Genomic DNA, 19941 nt, shown 5'->3' on the forward strand with positions numbered 1-19941 from the left:
AACCTGGTGACCAGAATTTGGCTCCAGAACCCATATGGTGACAAGAACACTTGGCATGCTAGTTGCTCTTTGACCTCTACTACATGCATAATGTGGCAAGCACAAATACCCCTCATCCACACATAAAACAAATAAAATGTGGTAATTTTTTAAGAAAAGCAAACCAAACAAAATTAAAAACAAAAACAAAAAACAAAAAGAACAGCAAACACTCTCAAGCTCTCACATGTTGGCTGTGGTTCTGACACTATGGCTCCAATTGGGTGTTAGGTGCACCCTAGTCTGAGGCTCCCTGTACAGGGGCACCCACCCTCCTACACACACATGCACAGCAGTCCCCACTCATCAACAGGCACGTGTGCCATAACCCAGTGGATGCCAAAGGCAGAGAGGACCAAGCCACACATGTACAGTGTTTCTCCTACACACACACACACACACACACACACACACACGTACGTGATCAAGTCCAATTACAAAGCCAGCCCAGGAAGAGAGCAGCAACGGTAACTAATAATGGAACAATTACAGCCATAGACAGTACTCAATTATTTAAACCATAAATCATTCATCTCTGGAATTTTCCATTTGCCATTTTCAGACTTCAGCTGATCAGAGGTAAACAAACATCAGGTAAGAGAGGAGACAGCAATTCTGCAAATTTGAGTGTTTAGAAATGTATCCAGAATGCCCTGTGTGGAAGAAAACAACACAAGGAAGTAGGCCTGGGACCTGCTAAGAAGTCCACCTGATTCCAGCGTGTCTGTCTCTGTGTATGTGTGTGTGTGTGTGTGTGTGTGTGTGTGTGTGTGTGTGTGTGTGTGTGTGTGTGTGTGTGTGTGTACACAACAGCAATTTGGAACAACCCTGTGGCAAATTCGTTCTACTGGCCCACATGCAGGCTGTATGAAACCAGAAATGTTAAATAAAAATGGGAAACAAGCCTCAACTCTGCTACTCCAAAGTAATTGTGGGAGGGAGTAGTGACACATTTCCAAACCAAGATGGATCACTGTGAGGTCAGTGATAAAAGCCAAAAGCCCAGCGACAAGTGAGAGAGAGAGAGAGAGAGAGAGAGAGAGAGAGAGAGAGAGAGAGAGAGAAGACATGGAAGTCAGAGGAGGACATCAGGTAGCCAGTATTGCTCTCCACTCTTTTCTTTAATTTGAGGAAGGGTTTCTCACTGAACAGCCAGGCTAGTGACCACCAAGCTCCAGAGTTCTGTCTCTACCCCCAACCCTCCCTCAATGCCACAGTTACAGGCAGCAGAGCTTAGGTGCTTAAGATTTGAACTCATATATATATGACTTACAACAAATACTCTTGTCTACTGAGCTGTCCCTCCAGTCTCCCAGTATAAACTTTATGAACTGGTAAAATCATAAAATAAAATGTAGACAGGTCTAAGAGCAAACTGCAAAGCTGCTGGCCATATGCACACAAAGCGCCTGGCTTTGCAAATGACACTGGGGCGCTCAACAACACTAGTCCCGACGCGGCACCCTCTGTGCCACGATCACTCAACCCCTGTCCTTAAGAAACACATGCACACAATCCTTCATTCCAGGGACTGTGATTTCTCATTCTGAAGGCTCATTCCATGCTAATCCCACCTTGACATTCCCGCCTATACATCACAGAAGTCAAAGGGAGACGCTGTGCAGACAAACGCCAGTTAGACCAAAAACAACAAAACAAAAAACAAAAACAAAAACAAAACAGCAAATGGAGACTTTGCTTTTAGGTAATCTGAAGGAACAGGGCTGAAGAGGAGGAGATTGTGAAGGACTTGGATTCTGTTTCCTTACTTTTTAAAACCTTTCGCTCAATTAGTAGCACCCCTGTCTGCCCAAACTCCAGCACTGCAAGTGCCTCTTGCCTTGCCCATGGCTCTAAACAGAGGTTTCCAGAGACAGCCCAGCTCAGCTCCACCTGCCACCCCTCCATCCCTCCATGACCACAGCCAGATAGATGAGGAAGCTTCCGGCTGGCTGCAAGGGCCGGAGATTCTCCTGCTTTCCGCCTGCTCTTTCTTACAAATGGCACCGTGTGGTGGCCTGTGCTGGCTGCTAACTCAGTCACACGAATGAATGCATCATAGCTCTGGAAGCTGGAAGTCCAAGATGAAAGCATTAGCATGTTTGATATGTGGCGAAGGCCTGTGTCTGGTTCCCAGACGTCCTCTCTGTGCTAAGTCCTCACATGGAGAAAGAAAAACAACTCTTGGGAAGGTTTCCAGTGGACTGTGGTGTGTTCATTGTCAGTAGGCAAAGGCTAGAATCATCTGGGAGACAGGCCTCTGGGCTTGCCTGTGGGGAATTATCTTGATTCCCTTAACTGATGTGGAAAGACCTGCCCACTGTGGGTGACAGCACTCCCTAGGTTAAGTCAATTAAAAGGAGAGAGGAAGCTGAGCAGCAGCAGCAGCAACAGGGATCGAGTGCACAGAGAGAGAGAGAGAGAGAGAGAGAGAGAGAGAGAGAGAGAGAGAGAAAGAGAGAGAGAGAGAGATATTCTAAGACTCTAAGCCAGATGTGGGCAATGAGGACCACAGGCTAACTAGGGCCCAGAAGCTGAGATTAGTCTTCATCTTTTCACCGCTGATGTTTACGTGTCTAGCTGCCTGGTGGTTACTAATGGAAGTTCACAATATTGTGACCCTCCCTCACCTCCACCTATGTCTAAATTATCTTCATCCCTGTAAGAGGAAAAGGACTATTAAGCAATCATTTCCCCTTCCTCTATCCCCAGGCAACCACTAATCTGTTCTCAGGTCAGCATAATCCTGCAATATACATCCCTCTGTGACCAGCTATGGTCCCTTAGCATCATGTTTGCAAAGTTCATCCACACTGTACCATGAATGGGTGTCCATTCCTTTTTATGACTCAGTAATATTTCATTGTATTATCCACTCACCAAACGCGGACACTTAGGCTCTTCATGTCCACTTTTAAGTATTGAGATCAGTGCCACTGTCAACACTTGTGTGAGCCTTTTAAGCTGTCGTTATTTCTATGGGGAACATTCCCGTAAGATCATTAGTTCCTACAATATTTCTGTATGTGTTTTTTTTTAAGATTTATTTATTTATTATTATGTATACAGTGCTCTGCCTGCATGTATGCCCGCACACCAGAAGGGGGCATCCGATCACAATCATAGATGGTTGTGAGCCACCATGTGGTTGCTGGGAATTGAACTCAGGAAGAGCAGTCCATGCTCTTATCTGCTGAGCCATCATCTCTCCAGCCCCCATAGGTAATATTTTGAGTAAGTGACAAACTGAGTTTTTGTTTTGTTTTGCTTTGCTTTGTTGGTTTTGGTTTTGGTTTTTGTTTTTGTTTTTGTTTTTTGAGACAGGGTTTCTCTGTATAGCCTTGGCTGTCCTGGACTCGCTTTGTGATCCAGGCTGGCCCTGAACTCACAGAGATTGGCCTGCCTCTGCCTCCCAAGTGCTGGGATTAAAGGTGTGCACCACCACAACCGGCTGAGTGACAAACTGTTTTTTATAGAGTTAACATTTTCCTGAAGTACCACTTATCAGTGGCTGTATTAGGGCCCCCAGGTGCTCCGGATCATGTCTCTTGGTACGCAAAGTCAGTGCACTTATCAAGTGAGCTACACAGGAGAAGTGTCCCGTCTCAGTTTGAACACAGGCTGCTAACTAACTGTTCCTTGTAGCTATTTTATGTTTAGTATCTGCAAAGCACTTTGGCGTCATCCTCTGCTTTGATACCTGTCTTCTTATTACGTGTCGGGGCAGGAAAAGCTGGAGGCACAACCATCACCTACAGACCATCTGTGACCGGATGTGCTTCAGCCACAGTGTGGAGCTGGAGTGAGGACTCAGCGGCCACCCCCTTTTACATCCATCTTCCTTTTACCTGCCTCTCGAAGCCATGACTGGATGGAGAAACTCCCTTTCCTCTTCCAAAGAGACTTGAAAAGTAGCCCAGCAACAGTAGGGAAAAATTCTAAGTCCACATAAGATCACAAAAATGCAAGTGATGGACCCAATTTACCTAGCAAATACCTAGTTGTAAAAATGGCTCACCCCACTCACCCCATGGCCTCACTCATTCAAGCAGCCAGGAACAGAAGAGGGAAGAGAGCTTTAAGGTCACTGTCTCAGTTATCGGTTAGGCTACTCAGTGGGCCCCAACACCAGCCTGGAAGCAGCAGTACAAGTCACCTAACACATACACACACACATATACAACACACACACACACACACACACACACACACACACACACACACGACTCCAGCCTCAGGGCTGTTGACATGAAACGTGTCCCTTCACCTATATCCATGGACCACATCGCTTGCTGGGAACAGAGGAAAGGATCCACTCGACCTCGGCTGTGGGCAGGAGACACAGGAATTGGAATAGAAGGGCATCATGGTACTACAGAGAACAACACAGGGGAGGCCCCGCTTCACCAAGCTGGGTAGGAAGACAGGGATGAGCCTGCAATATCAAGACAAATAGAGACAAAGAGTACGTCCTGACAGCCAAAGAAGCCTGTGGAAATGCACTGCGGCTTATCGGACCACAGGATATCAGGCCCCTCCGAGCCAGGGGGCTAGGTGACCACTGCACCTGTGGGTAGAAGCGCCCAAGACAACTGGAGGCTCACAGGCCAAGTTCCCTCCCTCTTGTGAGGTGGTGGTTCCCTAAAATGGCTCTGACCCCAGGTCCTCCATCCTTGTAATCTCACCAGGCTAGTTCTCAAAGCAGCACCCCCATAAGAAAGGCCCAAGGGTCTGCAGTGGCCTGGAGTGAGAAATGAACAACCCAACATGCATTCAAGCCTTTGAGAAATGGGCAGCCAGACACACAAGACAGGAGGGACCTGAAATAAATCGTACTCAGTTAATAGAAGTGAGGCAATTTGGAAGAAAAATAATCACATTTTCCTCCTGCTAAATCATTATTTGCCCCTGGTAAAGTCAATTATGTTAAAGAAAATAAGTTATTATTTTAGGAAAATAAAAAAAAAAAAAGAGGCTTGGAAAGTGCTTTTATTTCTACAAATAAAACCTTGAGAGTTTCCCTGGTGTGGTGGCACACACCTTTAATCCCAGCACACAGGAGGCAGAGGCAAACAGATTTCCGTGGGTTCAAGGACAGCCTATCTACACTGTGAATTACAGATCATCCAGAGCTGCACAGTGAGATCTTGTCTCAAAAAAAACTCTGAAAGTGAGTTTCTGGACTCCTATACTTTGAACAGGTCTCCAGTTACTGCCTTGGGGCTACTTCTTAAAAGAACAGCAGGCCTGGCTGGATGGTCCCTAGCTCACCCACACACCATCCAGAAAAGTCAAGACGGGTGGAAAAGCTCAATGGGTAAAAGTAATGTTCCCAGGCCGCAGTTTGTTCCCCAACACCCACATGGTGGAATGAAAGAACCAGTTACTGTAAGGTGCCCTCTGACCACCACATGGCACACAGTGGCACACATACACTGGCATATGAAAATAAATGTATTTTAAAACAAAAAGCTTAGGTGCAGAGGAGATGGGTTAACAATTAAGAGCACATACTGACCTTGCAGGGGACCTAAGTTCAGTTCCCAATACCCACGTCAGGCGGCTCACAACTGCCAGTGATTCTGCTCCAGAGGAATTCAGTGCCCTTGTTTTTCCAGGAGCACCTGCACACAAGTATATATACCATTCCTCCTCCATGCAGTCACACACGTGCGAGAACACACACACACACACACACACACACACACATAATTGAAAATAATAAATCTTTTTAAAATAAGAAGTTTCTGTTTGCAGCAGATGATGATTAACAGATAACAGAGACCCACAACTAGCCACTAGCCACAGCACAGAGAAGAAGAGATTGCAAAATATTTAGTCCTAAAGGGAACATATATTACACACACACACACACACACACACACACACGCATCTTCCACTACCGCTTAGGAATCATTGAGGGCAGGGGACAGAAAAGGTGTAAGAGCCAGCCAGTGGCTGTGGGGCAAACATTAGCTTCCAGACACAGCACGGCAGCTGCCCATATTGAACTCAGAGGGGTTGGGAGAGCGTGCACAGTTGCTTTTGATCTTGGTGTTTATCACAGTGACAGAAGAAATATCTAGAACATAGTACCAGTACAGCTCACAGAAGACATTTTCCTGCGAGTAAGAGCTGCAGTAGCAGCAGCAGCAACAGCAGTGAACAAGTTGGAGCTCCTATGAGTTTGGACATGTGGCTCCAGGGAAATGTCTTACTGATATCTAAGACATTTAGGGGGTTGCTTCCCACCTAGGGATGGAAAGTGCTACAGTAGAGCATCCTAGAAGGCACAGGACAACTCCTGTGACAAAAACAGACCCAGCCTAGGAAGTCAGTACTGCCCAGGCTAAGAACTCTGCTTAGCATGAGTTAGCTCCCATGACTCCAGAGCATTTCCCTGAGGTTGAAAGTTCCATGATCCACACTCAGCACAAGGAGTGCACAACAGGGGAGTAGTGGGGCCGAAGGGACACCCCAGAGAAGTGGGGTACTGGAGCCAGGCTGTGGGATCTGCCAGCAGAAGTTCCTTCTTTGCTCTCTATCTTGCAGGCAGCATGACCTGTGTGGGTAGGCCAGGAAGAGCTGGGTCTCTCCTCCTCAGGAGAGGGTAGCTGGCTCCCGGCCTGGGCTGTGAAGATTAGGACCCAGCCACAGAGCTCCATCCCCCAGAATGCCTGTGGGGACTGTGGTAAAGGAAATAACGCACAGAGCCCAGGGACATAACATCTGTTAACTCCCATCCGGTCTCCAGCCCCCTCCTCATTCCTTTCTCTCAGGTCTGGGGACACAGAATCATTCACAATGGGTGCTCAACCTTCCTCACAGCTATCCCCACAGCCCAGCTCAGAGCAAAGGGAACAGTCATCAGGCAGACATGACAACGCCTACAGTGTTGGGAGCTAAGCACAATCAGGCACAAATGTCCCAAGCCAAGGACTCAACCCCCACTAGGTACCAGGCTGAGGAGGTACAGGAAAGGAAGCCAAGAAAGCCACAGAAAGCATCCATGGTATTTAAGGGTACAGTAGCCACTAAGGGTCTTCAGAATCTCTCCTCAGATCTTGGGAGCCAGGAACTCTAAGAGGAAAGATTGTGCATGTCACCATGACAACAAGTAGCACCTACAGTTTGTTATGGATCACCCAGAAGTCCGCAAAGCTCCAGAACCCGGTAAGAATTCATCCAGTTGCAGAACCACAAGCTGAGCAGAGAGCGGGGTCTCTACATCAAACATGGCCACACCTTGGCCACTGTATCTACACACTCAACCAGATTTCTGGGTGTCACCAGAACTGTGCAGGGTGGGGTCTGGAACGTACTGGAGCCACCTACCACTTAGTACCTGTCTGCCCACATCTTGACAACCCAGTTTCTGACACGAGATTGGCTTTGATGGGTTGAGACAGGGAACTGTGGGAGAATATAGGGCCCAGAAAGACTTCTCTGAACCACTAGTGGCAAACAGAGCTGAGACACAAACAGAAAGTGAGGGGAGGGAAGGAGGGAGGGAGGAAGAACGAATGAAGGGAGGGAGGAAGAACGAATGAAGGGAGGGAGGGAGGAAGGGAGGAAGGGAGGGAGGGAGGAGGAATGAATAAAGGGAGGGAGGGAGGGAGAGAGAGGGAGGGAGAAAGGACACAGTGAAGGGAGGACAGGAGGAGGAGGAAAGGGAAAAGAAGAGGACAGGGAGGAAGAAGAGGGGGAAGGAAGAAACAGGAAAAGATAGTGAGGAAAGGGGAGGGGAGAGAGAAGAGGAAAATGAGAAGTGGGAAGAAAGATCACGAGGAGCGTGAGGAAGAGGAAGGGAGGAAGAAAATAAGGAGGGAGAGGGAGAAGGAAAGGGAAGGAAGACAGGAGTGTGAGGAGGAGGAAGGGGAGGAGGGGAGAGGGAGAGAAGAAAGGGAAGAGGAGGAGGGGAAGACAGAGAAGAGAAGAAGCTCTGGGAAGCACTGTTTTCTTTCCATCAGCACAGTTCTCACACCCAGGCCCATCAGCCCAACAGCAACCATGGACTAGAAATCTCACTGGTAGTAAACAAAGTGAAATTCTAAAACACTAAAGAGAGCAAGCCCATAATGCCCTCTTCAAACTTAGAGCAATCACCACAAATGGTACATGTTTTCTACAGAGTTGACATGATTGGGAGAGGCAATGTACTCGTCCCTCACGAAAGTTCCAGGCATGGGGGCGGGGCACAGGCGCTCCTGTTGCCCACACAGTCCTGAACTCCCACTGCAGTGCTTGGTGCTGCACCTCACAGCATGCCCACCCACCGCTGTTATGCGGTTCTCAATCAGGAACCTTGACAACCTTTTCTGATGCACACTCCACCACAAACATAAAAGTTACTTCAGAATACAGATGCCGGGAGGTAATGAGACAAAAACTAACACTTAGAAAAACAGGCAGTTGTCCCACAGGAGATTCAGTGCAGTCCTCGCTGAGGTAAAAAGAAGCCCACAGCCCCAGACAGGTTACAAGGTGTGAGTGCTCTCTCCAGGGCACACTCGGAAGCTGCAGAGTCAATACAGAAAAGATGCTTCCTGGATCAGCAGCTTGGGAGCATCTTGAAACCCACAGATGCCATAGATGGCCTCAGTTCTCAGCTGCATCTCTTCCGGTGTCTAGGGAACGCAAACAACGGTTTGCCATTGCGTTACAGAAATAAAAAGATGAGAAGATTGAGAAGACGTACAACCCGTGCTCATGGTCAATGATGCTAAAGGACCCACCCCATGCCACTTCCAGATTAATCGAAAATAAGTGTCAACATGACCAGGTGGAAGGGACTACCAATTTCTGGGCGCACACTTCTCCACCTGCCTGCTGTGGGCCTGGCAGAGAGCTGTGAGCCACCTGAGTGGCACCAACATAAAGCAAACTTCCTAGGAAGCCAGCAAAAACCACTGTCGTGCCAGAGGCACAAGAATGCCTGTGAGTCTGAGGCCAGCCTGACCTATGTATTAAGTTCCAGGCCAGCCAGGGTTACATAGTGAGACCCTATCTCAAAAAAGAAAAAAAAAAAAAGCGGAGCGGTCTGTGAGAGCAGCCAGCAGCCAGATGCGGACAGGAAATCATGACTCTTGCCTCTCTCTCTACAAGCTTATCTAATGTGACTAGGTTAAACAAATCACTCAGGGTGGCACATGAATTCTGGGCATCACTCCCAAGGTAATGGCAAATCACAGCTTTAGACAGCACCTAGTAAGTGGCTGAGGGATGCTCTCAGTGACACATGGCATGACACATGACACAGTGACACAGTCAGGCTGCTCCTATGCCTTGTACACTCATGGTGCCCTGGGAACCAGAAAGAACTCTGACACTCAGAGGATCTCAGTGACACTGTCTAAAACTCACTCTACCTTGAGAGAAGCTGCCAAAGCTACAAAACAAATACACACACACACACATACACACACACACACCAAAAAAAAAAAAACAAAAAAAAAAAAAACAGGCTTGGTGACTCACACCTGCAATCCCAGCACTCAGAAAGTGGAGGCCTGAGGCTCAGGAGTTCAAGGTCATCTTCAGCTAGTCAGTGAGTCTGAGGCCAGCCCAGGCTGCACAGTGAGGTCTGGGCCAGCAGACTACAGACTAAAACCTTGTCTTAAAATACAACTAACAAATTAAGCGATAAATCCACAGCAGGGCTCTCTGTGCCTCCAAAACTGTGAGACCTTTTGACGTCATCACCACATACTAAGCACCGCAGGCGCCCACAAGATAATTTAACAAGCCACCTTGTGTGCCTGGGAGGGACCACCTGCCTGTTGAAGCCAGAGAGTGCCCATGTGAACGCACAAGATTCCCTTCTGTGTGCAGCTGCGGGGACTGACTCGGTGGGTGCAGAGCCAGCAGGGCTTCAAAATGATCGCCAAGCTGAAGTCATTTATTTGTCTCAAGACAGGCCCCCTCCCCTCCCCCCCTAGCTCCCCTTATGACCCTGCGGTGGCAGACCACTGAGAGCCTTGTGAGAAGCCAGCCTCCCAATGCAGTATGAGGAGCAGTCCATGGAAGCCTGCAGTGAGCGGCCCCGGAGGGCAGTAGCACCAAAGCCATGCCTGCCCTCCATCCCACCGCTGCAGAGCTGGGATTCAGGAAACACCATGCACCTGCCCACTCTGCTCATGCCACAAAAACACACCTGCTGAGAACCCGGAAATGAAGGCAAGCAGGGTGTGTGAGCGCCCGGACCCAATGAGGTGTGAAAGAACACCAGCCCCAAATCGAGTTCATACTCAGGTCGAAAACTGCTTGAGCACATCCTTCTGGCACCAGCTTTACTGCTGACTTCCAGGTTGATGGAAGAATTGGAGCCCCACACTTCGTCTGCCACTCGCCTCCAGGCACCGGCCGCCTTACAGGAAAGAACAAAACCAAACCCAGGCGCCATGAAGGCAAGGGAAACTAAACTGAGTCTCAGGTACACTGCTGTGGGCCGCGCTGTGAGCCCCTAAGTCTGAGTGCTGGAGTTACAACCTCAGTCAAGAATGTATTTGTCACTTTTCTGTTGCTCTGATAAAACACCATGACCAAGGCAAGTTATGGAAGGAAACATTATTTGGGAGAGAAAAGAGTCCATCACCAAAATGGCAGGGTGGCGTGGCAGCAGGCAGGCTGGGCAGCTGAAAGGGCAAGCTGAGAGCTCACATCTTCTATCACAAACAAAAAAGCCAAGAGAGAGACAGAGAGGGGGGGGGGAGGGATTGTGAGAGAGAGAGAGAGAGAGAGAGAGAGAGAGAGAGAGAGAGAGAGAGAGAGAGAACACAAAGTGGAATAGGGTGAGGCCTTTTGTTCTCCAAGCCCACCTCTGGTGATGTACTCCATCCAGCATGGCCACACCTCCTAAGCCTCCCCCAGACAGCACCACTAACTGGGGCCCAAGGGTTCAAATACACACGCCTATGGGGGTCACTCTCCCTCCAACCACCAGAGAACCCCAGGATAGAACTGTGTGAGAAGCGAGGTCATTCATCAGGTGGCTGAGCTAAAATGAGGCTTTCCGGAAAAGCCTCAATCCAATAGGTCTGGTAGCACTCGTTATAAGGGGAAGAAATTAAGTCACACACACACACATACACACACACACACACACACACACACACACACACACACACACACACACACACACACACACCCCAGAGAGAAATGGGGTAAATATGACAGTCTGCAAGCCAAGCAGACACGGTCCCAGAAAATTAAACAAAACAACATGCCCACCTAATAATTCCAGCTCAAGAACAGTACTGAGGTAAATAACTGCTGTTTAAAGCACCCAGAGTCTGGCACTCTCTCATAGCAGCCCCAGCAAACATACTGTGCACATGGGCCTTAATGGCAGCCCCAGGGCTCCCAAGCTGCCTCACCAATAGTTAGCTCCCGAGAACCCCACATCAACTGGCATTCTCTCCACTTTGGGGAGAGGTGGAAAGGAGGCTGGAGGAGGCTGAGAGGCTTGCCCCAGTGGCAGGGGGCATCTCCACCTTGAAGATGTCAAGGTCTCTCTCATTTCGAAGCTGAGTGTGCAGGGGTGCAGCGGACAGTGGTGACACACCCCCATCAACTCCAAGAGGCTGTCAGCGGCAGCCTGTCAGGGCTAAAAGGCAACTCTGTCACACGTCTCCTTTATTGTTTTTCTCTCTTTGCTGGCTAGGGAATGTCAGCTGGACACAAACCTACATATGCCAAGGAAGAAGGAATCTCAGTTGAGGAACTGCATCCGTCAGACTAGCCTGAGGTCCAAGGAGCACCTTCTCGATTGCGGGTTGATGTAAGAGGGCCCAGACCTCTGTGGGTAGGGCCATCCATAGATAGGTGGGTCTGGGCTGTGGAAGAAAAGCAGCTAAGCAAGCCAGTTGAAACAAGTCTGTCTCTGCTTCTCTTCCTGCCTTGAGTTCCCGTCTTGGCTTCCATGGATGCTGGCCTCTAACCTGTAAACTAAAGAGTTTATTTAAAACTCTTTCCACCCCAAGTTGCTTTCAGTCCTGATGTTTTTTATCACAAATAACAGAAAGCAAGCTAGAGCAGAAAGGTCTCCCAAGACCTTCTCAGCACCCTGAAGCAGCTAGGAAAGCAGAAGAGTGATCCACAGCAAGTTAGACACTGCTGATCCTACAAGGCTGGCGGCACACACTGTGCCACCCACTCCATGCTGTCCGGCGGACTGAACAACTACCTTTCTGTGAGAACTCGGAACAGCTCCTCTCCTCGTTGTTGGTAAATAAAATATTACCATTTTTACCGTGTCTTCTTTTTTGTTGTTGTTGACATATATTTTATTTTGGTTGGGGGAAGGGCATGTGGACCACGGTACCCGCAGAGGTCAGAGGGCAACTTGCAGGAGTCAGTTCTTTCCTTCCTCCGTGTGAGTCCAGGGCATCAAACTCAGGTCCTCAAGCCGAAAGGACCTTTAGTCACTGAGCCAATTTGAGGGGCCCCACCCTGAATAATTCGTCATCTCAGTGGCCCAGCTCCTGCTGCCCCTCCGTGGAGAGCCTCCATAACCATCAGGCAGGTGCTGGCCTCCACACATACATGACATGGAGACATCAGAAGACGGTTACCCTGGGAGACACAAACTCCAGCCATACTGAGACACTGCTGCCCCAGGAAGCCTGGGTCCAGTGGACAAACTGAGACAACAGCAAAGACGGGAAGGACAGAGAGGAAGCAGCACTTGGCTGGTGAATGCAGCCTGTGGGGCCAGTGTGGTAAAGGCTGGCAGGTTCTTTTAAAAGCTAAATATCCAGGAGCGCAGAGGAGGCTCTTGGGGTACAGCACTTGCCCCACAAACATGAGGCCCTGAATTTGGGACCTGGTACCCACATAAAGGCCAAGTACAGTGGCATGCGTCTATAAATACACCAATGAGGGGGTGGAAACAGGGGTGTCCTTGTAGCTCAGCAGCCAGCCTAACTAGCAAAAATGAAGAGTTCCAGGTCTAGTAAGAGACCCTGCCTCAAAACATAAGGTGGAGAGTGATGGAAAAAGGCATCCACCATTGACTTCTGGCCTACACATGCATGCACACACACACACACACACACACACACACACACACACACACACTCAAAATGGGAAAGGGGAAAAGGTACATTATCCAGCTACCACAGGACTCAGCAATTGCATTATTCCTGGGCCTCTCCCTCCCCCCCTACTCACCCCCCCCAACACACACACACAAAATGAAGACATATTCACACACACACACACACACAAAAACAAAAACAAAAACAAAAGCAAAAAACTACTGCCAGGTGGTGGTGGCACACACCTTAATCCCAGCACTCGGGAGGCAGAGACAGGTGGATCACTGTGAGTTCATGGTCAGCCTGGTCTACAAAGTGAGTCCAGGACAGCCAAGGCTACACAGAGAAACCCTGTCTCAAAGAGGAGGGGGAAACCACCTTACATGAGTGTTCATGGCAGCTTTATCCAAAACTCAGATATCCTTTGACAGATGACCAGCCAAACCTTCTGTGGCAGAGACATAAAGAACACTACTCCTCAGCCGTCAATAGCAAACTGGACAGACACAACAATATGGTGAACCAGAGACCGAGAAGCCACTGAACAGAAAAGGCCAATGGAGGCTGCCTATTGTAGGACTCAATTTGAAATGCAGAAGAGACAAACAGCTGCCAGGACTTGGGGAGTGTGGCTATGAAGATAGAGGTGGCTATTACAGGACAGCATGAGGGGGCCTGGGGACAATGAACGCTCTGTAGCGGGCTACGTCAATGTCAGGACCCTGGCTCTGCGATTGTCTGGCCAGTCTGGTGAGAAGCAAACTGAAAAAGTAAGTAACAGATCCCTTAGTGTTGTTATTTATTTATTTATTGTTTATGACTGCATGTGGTCAAATTGCCTGAAAATACAAACTTCAACGAAGGGGGAGGGAAGAGAAAGAGAGGAAGAAAAAGAGAGAGAGAGAGAGAGGAATGACAAGAGGGAGGAAGGGCAGGAGGAAGGGGAAGAGGGAGGGGGAAAAAAGAAGAGAAAGAGGAAGAAAAGGTGAGAGGAAGGGCAGGAGGAAGGAGGGTGGGAGGGAGGGAGGGAGGGAAGGAAAGAAGGGAGAGAGGGAGGGAGGGAAGGAAAGAAGAAGGGACAGAGAGAGGAAGGGAGGGAGGGAGGGAGGGAGGGAGGGAGGTGAAGCTCAAGTACTACTGAAAACCCTTTGGCCCAGAGGACCCTACTCCTCCCCCTGCCTTCACTACAGCCACAAAAGTGAGGACCCACCATGGTCCCCCACACCCGAGCACAATCCTTAGCAGACAGGTAATATTCTAGAACGGTGGTATAAGAACAATACATTTACAACATTTGTGTTTCAAAGTAAAATCGGATTTGGAGAAACATAATCCTTGCCCTATTTTGGTTTTTCTGCAACTCTAGTGAATGAAAATATGTGTACTCTACTTACTGAGGCTCAAATCTAATATTTTACCCCAAAGCAGCAGCCTGCCCACCACTCTGCCTCCCCTCTCTCCCTGCCCTGCCACGGGTCTTTGGATGTTCCAAAATTTGAAGCAAACAGCACGACAGCATGAACGCACTCCATGTTTCACACTGAGCAAACAGGATTTTTAAGAAATCACTTGTCTGGGCCACAGAGTAAGGCCAGCCTGAGCAAGTTGGTAAGATTCTGTCTCAAAATTAAGAAATAAAATAAAATAAAACACCTTTTGAAGAAAATCACTTACCCAAGAACTCTGAGTGGTCTGCCTAAGTAGTAAGTCCCTCGTTGTTATACACACCCTCTCTTGCTTTTTGGCATTTTGGCTTTTTTCAAGACAGGGTCCCACTATGTATCTCTCGCTGTCCAAGAACTCACTATGTAGACCATGGTGGCCTCAAACTCAGATTGCTGCCTCTGTCTCCCAAGCGCTGGGATTAAAGGTGTGCGCCACTACACCCAACTCCCTCATTACATTTCTTTTTTGTTGCTGTTTTTGTTTTGTTTTGTTTGTTTGTTTGTTTGTTTTTTCGAGACAAGGTTTCTCTGTATTAGCCATGGCTGTCCTGGACTCGCCTTGTAGACCAGGCTGGCCTCAAACTCACAGCAATCTGCCTGCCTCTGCCTCCCAATTGCTGGGATTAAAGGTGTGTATCACCACACCCGGCCCTCATTACGTTTCTTAAAGCTGTACCTTATTAAATAATGAACAAAAGTAGAGGCCAGCAAGCTAGTCCAGGGGTAAAGGTACTAAGCATGATGACCTGCGTTTGATTCCCTAAAACACATGCAATGGAGGGAGAGAACCCTACTGCAAGCTGTCCTATGATATCCACATCTGCACCACAGATACACATACACACACACACACACACACACACACACACACACACACACACACATACACACACAATTTCATTAGTAAATGAATAAATAAAACAGTAGTTGCTTTCATTGAGCAGTTGCCACTTGTCACTCATACTCTGAACACATTACCTCAATGAATCCTTGCAACACTCTGAAGTAAGTAGGCTCAGCCCTACTCTGCACATGGCAACACCAAGGCTCCAGGTCACTGTATGAGCAAAAGCCAAGGATAATTTAAAGTGTCTGCTTTGCCGATGCCCTATCCCCACTGAGGATCTCTACCTGGAAGAGGAGGGCAAGGAATGCTAGGCTCACCATCTTCCCTGCACCTAACTCAAGGACAGGAGATTCCTGGCCCTGTCCACACCACCGAGACTCTGGTTTTCTACTACTGCTATAACAAACTACGGTATTTTTCCGGACCATAAGACGCATTTTCCCCCCAAAAGTGGGGGAGGGGATTAGGGTGTGACTTATGGTCTTATTGCTGTTTTTACTGTTTTTCTTGTTTTACTGCTCTAAAAACTGGGTACATCTTATGGTCCAGTGCGTCTTATGGTCTGAAAAATACGGTACCCCAGTTACATTGCCTTAAGCTTACCCAAGTGCATGGCTCCAAATTCTGCAGCCAGAGGCCTAGCGGCCCTGGCTTTCAAAATAGAAGGCTTGGCCATCAAGGCTCCCACCAGGAGACTCCAGGAGGAATCTACTTCCAAGCTCATTTGGAGTGTTTGCAGAATCATACGGCCTGGTAGCCCTTAGCCCTCTCAGTCTGGTCCCTGCAAATGAGCCCCTATGTCTCTCAGCAGCTTCCCATCAAGTGCGTCTCTGGTTTGGAACCTGACTTCCCATTCAAAATGTCTCTCTTCCCACTCCCTCTGGCAAGACCAGCCATGAGAGCCAAGCTCCCAGAGCCCAGGTGACCCCATCCCAAACTTCAGGAGCTTATTCACACCGCAAAAGCTCACTGCATTTATTAGCACAGCACAATTCACAGCAGGGAGAGATCAGGCTGCGCACACCTCCATGGCTTACTCCCCCTTCCACAACAGTGAACACACTGTCCCCAGGGGTGCCTCTAGACCATGATAAATCTCCGAAACGGGGTCCATCAAACCTTATTAATTCCAGAACACAGACAGGACCCTGCCAGATCTGGGATGATGGAAAAGATCGTCTAACCAAGCGCTTGGTGTGACAGCTAAATCAAAGGTTATTTAAAAAAATAAAAAAAATCAAAGGTTATACCTGCATGAATAAGACAGGTCCCTAAACATGGCCCACCAAACCAACAGGGAGAAAAGGCCAGCTGGCAGGCTTCACAAGCAGCAACCTCAAAATATGAACCATGGGGGGAACCCCCATTTCCTGCCCTGGTAGGGGCCACCCATCAGCCATTTACTCTCATCTCAATTTTCTGAAATAAATAACCCAGAGCGTCTCATTTACAAACAATGCTTCTAAGAGTCCCCAAGCTCTTCTGAACAATGAGCTGTGATTCTTGTTTCCAAAAGTGGTGGCGTTTGACCCGCTCTCTCCCTTCTCCCTCGTGATTCATTCATGGGCCAAGTGGCTCCAGTGGAAGCAGGGTCCACCCACCAGAGCCTCAGGGGAGAAACACAGGCCTGCTGTTAAGGCTACCAAAGAAAAGGCTGAGGCTAGTAGGCTGAGGCATCTTTAGTGACGTTCCCTTATGGAGAAACAGCCTGCACTGGAGAACTTACATCCTTCCCAAGGCAGGCTGTCAGACCTGCAGACAGCTGGGATGCCTCTGGCCTCTCCATCCTTGACTTCCCTCCACTGTGACAGAAATTCTCCCCATGGAGACTCTAATCTCCGAGGTGCCTTCTGATGCTTTGTTACAACCAAGCTCAGCTGGAGCCTGATGAAGGGAGACACAGCCCCACCTTCTCCTACCTACATCACAGGCTTTCACACTCTTGCTAGAATTTGCTGGCAAAACCATTTCCCCAAGACCAGCCGGTCTCAACCAGTGAGTAGTGGCCCCTTTGGGGGGTGGGGGAGTCACATAGCGGATATTGTGCATATCAGATATTTACATTGCAATTCATAAGAGCAAAATTACAGTTATGAGGTAGCAAGAAAAGTAATCTTATGGTTGAGGGGGGCGGCGGTCACCACAACATGAGGAGCTGTGTTAAAGGCTCGCAGCATTAGGAGGGTGAGAACCACTGTCCTACTTCTCCTTCGGCAACTCTCCAAAGCAGTTTTAGGATGAATGAATTAGCAAAAGACAAGTTAGAAGTCACATCCAAGAGTGCCTTCTGGAAGGGGTGTGACCTGACTGGGAAAGTCACAGCCTCCTGGGGCTGTTTGCTTCCCCCTCTGGAGGGAGACCCTTCTGACCCTCTCTACAGGCACGTTCACCCGATCTTTCCAGACTCACAAAAGGTTCACTGAAGACAACGTCCATAGCTCTATGGGAACTGGAGACTACAGCAAAATGTAGTGCCACCGTCACCCCACAACTGGCACAGGGTCTCTCTCTCTCTCTGTCTCTCTGTCTCTCTGTCTCTGTCTCTGTCTCTGTCTCTCTCTCTCTCTCTCTCTCTCTCTGTCTCTCTCTCTGTCTCTCTCTCTCTGTCTCTCTCTCTCTCTCTGTCTCTCTCTCTCTGTCTCTCTCTCTGTCTCTCTCTCTGTCTCTCTCTCTCTGTCTCTCTCTCTCTCTCTCTGAAACCTCCACTCCAAACAAAGGAACTCACAGGGCTTCCTTCATTGCTAAGCCTGCAGGTTTTCTTGGCCTTTCCTTTAGAAAAAAAACAGTGATTTTTTTTTTTCCTTTAGAGATAAGACCCCATGTAGCCCAGGCTGTCCTCAAACTGACTATGCTGAAGAGGACAGCCTTCAACTTCTGACACTCCTGCCTTCACTTCCCAAGCTCTGCCTTCCCAGGGAGACGTCACCACACTACAAGCTGGGTGAGCCCGTCCTCCCCGCCTCCCAGCATCCCAAGCCGTTTTCTTTCCTGTCTTCCCAACCCTTCTTCACCACAGCTGCTGAGATCTCCAGCCTGCCTGAAAAAAAGAAAAAAACAGGAGGAGGGTATGGGGGACCTCACCAGGTGTGATGCCACACGCCTTGAAACCCAGCACTCAGGAGGCATAGACAAGTACCTCTCAATGAACATGAAGCCAGACCAACCAGAGCTCAGGAGTGAAACTCCGTCTCAAAAAAAAAAAAAACAAAAACAAAAAAAGCAAAGCGGCAGACTTCCCTACCCAATCATCAAGGCTTCTGCTGTCAGGGTTCAGAGCCACGCTGCTCCCAGTACCAGTGGCACCTCTGCTGCAAGGGTGAAGTGCAGCACAGCAACTTTCTCCACTTCAGGGGGGGCTCCCCTGAAGGCACAAGCACCCTCCCCGTCACTGTCCCCTGGCCATCTTGCAGCCAGTTTCTGCTTGTTCCTAGCCCTCTTCTAGCTGTCCCTTAAACAGACCTGGGCAACCCAGGAGAGAGCCTCATTGCTGCCACAACCCTGAAGTCCTCCTAAGTAGAATCCTCCACCCCAAACTAGATGAAGATGGATGGGGCTCTAACGGCCTCTGCCCCCCACGCAGGGCCCATCAGGACGTACAGGGTTCGATTGTTAGCTCCTTACACACTACATCCGCCCTCAAGAGAGCCCAGCTCAGCCGTGGGCCTCAGCAAGGTCTGTCAAGGCAGGTGGAGCTCAGCCCTAGCGTTCCCATAGCAGGGAAGTGCTCCAAACCTGTGTGTGGGCCTACAGTAGGGATGGGGGCCCTAGGTTTTCCCAGCCCTGCGCCATGGTCACCATCCCCACCACACTACAGAAATAAGCAACTGGAGTTCACAGGAAGGACACAGCCTCCGGGAAACTTCCAAAGTCAGCGGGCTAGGACATGAACTAAGCCTACTAGAAGGTGCTGAAGGCACGTCTGGAATAGACAGCTGCTCAGAGGGTGCCCCAGGGCAACCCTTAGGATGGAAGGCAGCAAAGCTCCCTAAATGCTTGCTTGCAAATCCCCCCCCCCCCAAAATGCTTGCTTGCAAGTCAGAGATTCTGCTCAGGTGAGGCTGGGCGTCAAAGGCTCTTTTTATAAAGACGGAAAGAGCATACAACCAGAATAGTCAGATCTAGAATGTCAGGGAGCCCTGCAGCCTAGGCAGATCTGACAGTTGATGTGGGCTAGCTGGGAGTGACAGGGTCTACAGGGCCCAGGAACTCTCTCGCCCCTGAGAAAAGACGGGCTCCCTGGAACGTGTACTAAATCAAATGTAAGCTTGCAACCCGACTCCCTCCGCTCCACCGGGAAGCAACAAAGAGGCAAAACCAGGTCCCGCCCTCGAGGTCCGTTTCCAGGGCCCTAGCGGGGGAAGGGGGGGGGGGCACTAGAGCGTCTGAGTGTCCTCCACCGTCCACAGCGGGAAAGGCGGCACCGACCCAGCCCGGGAGCCACGGCCACTCCCCACGCAAGAAAGGGAGGCTTCTCAGTCTGAGCGCTACACAATGAAAACTGTCCACCCAGAGTCCCGAATGCCAAACAGAAGTTTCCCGAAGAAGACAAAACGCACGCAAAACAATGAACCCG

The 19941-nt window shown here is 49.3% G+C and overlaps 1 protein-coding gene across 2 annotated transcripts in view; it reads right to left on the minus strand.

The window, feature by feature from the left end:
* Positions 1-19941, minus strand: part of DOCK1 (dedicator of cytokinesis 1) — a 502641-nt gene that overhangs the window by 482312 nt on the left and 388 nt on the right. The gene's annotated exons all lie outside the window — the stretch shown is intronic.

This window comes from Acomys minous (assembly GCF_964271855.1).
Source record: "Acomys minous genome assembly, chromosome: 2".
Lineage (NCBI taxonomy): Eukaryota > Metazoa > Chordata > Mammalia > Rodentia > Muridae > Acomys > Acomys minous.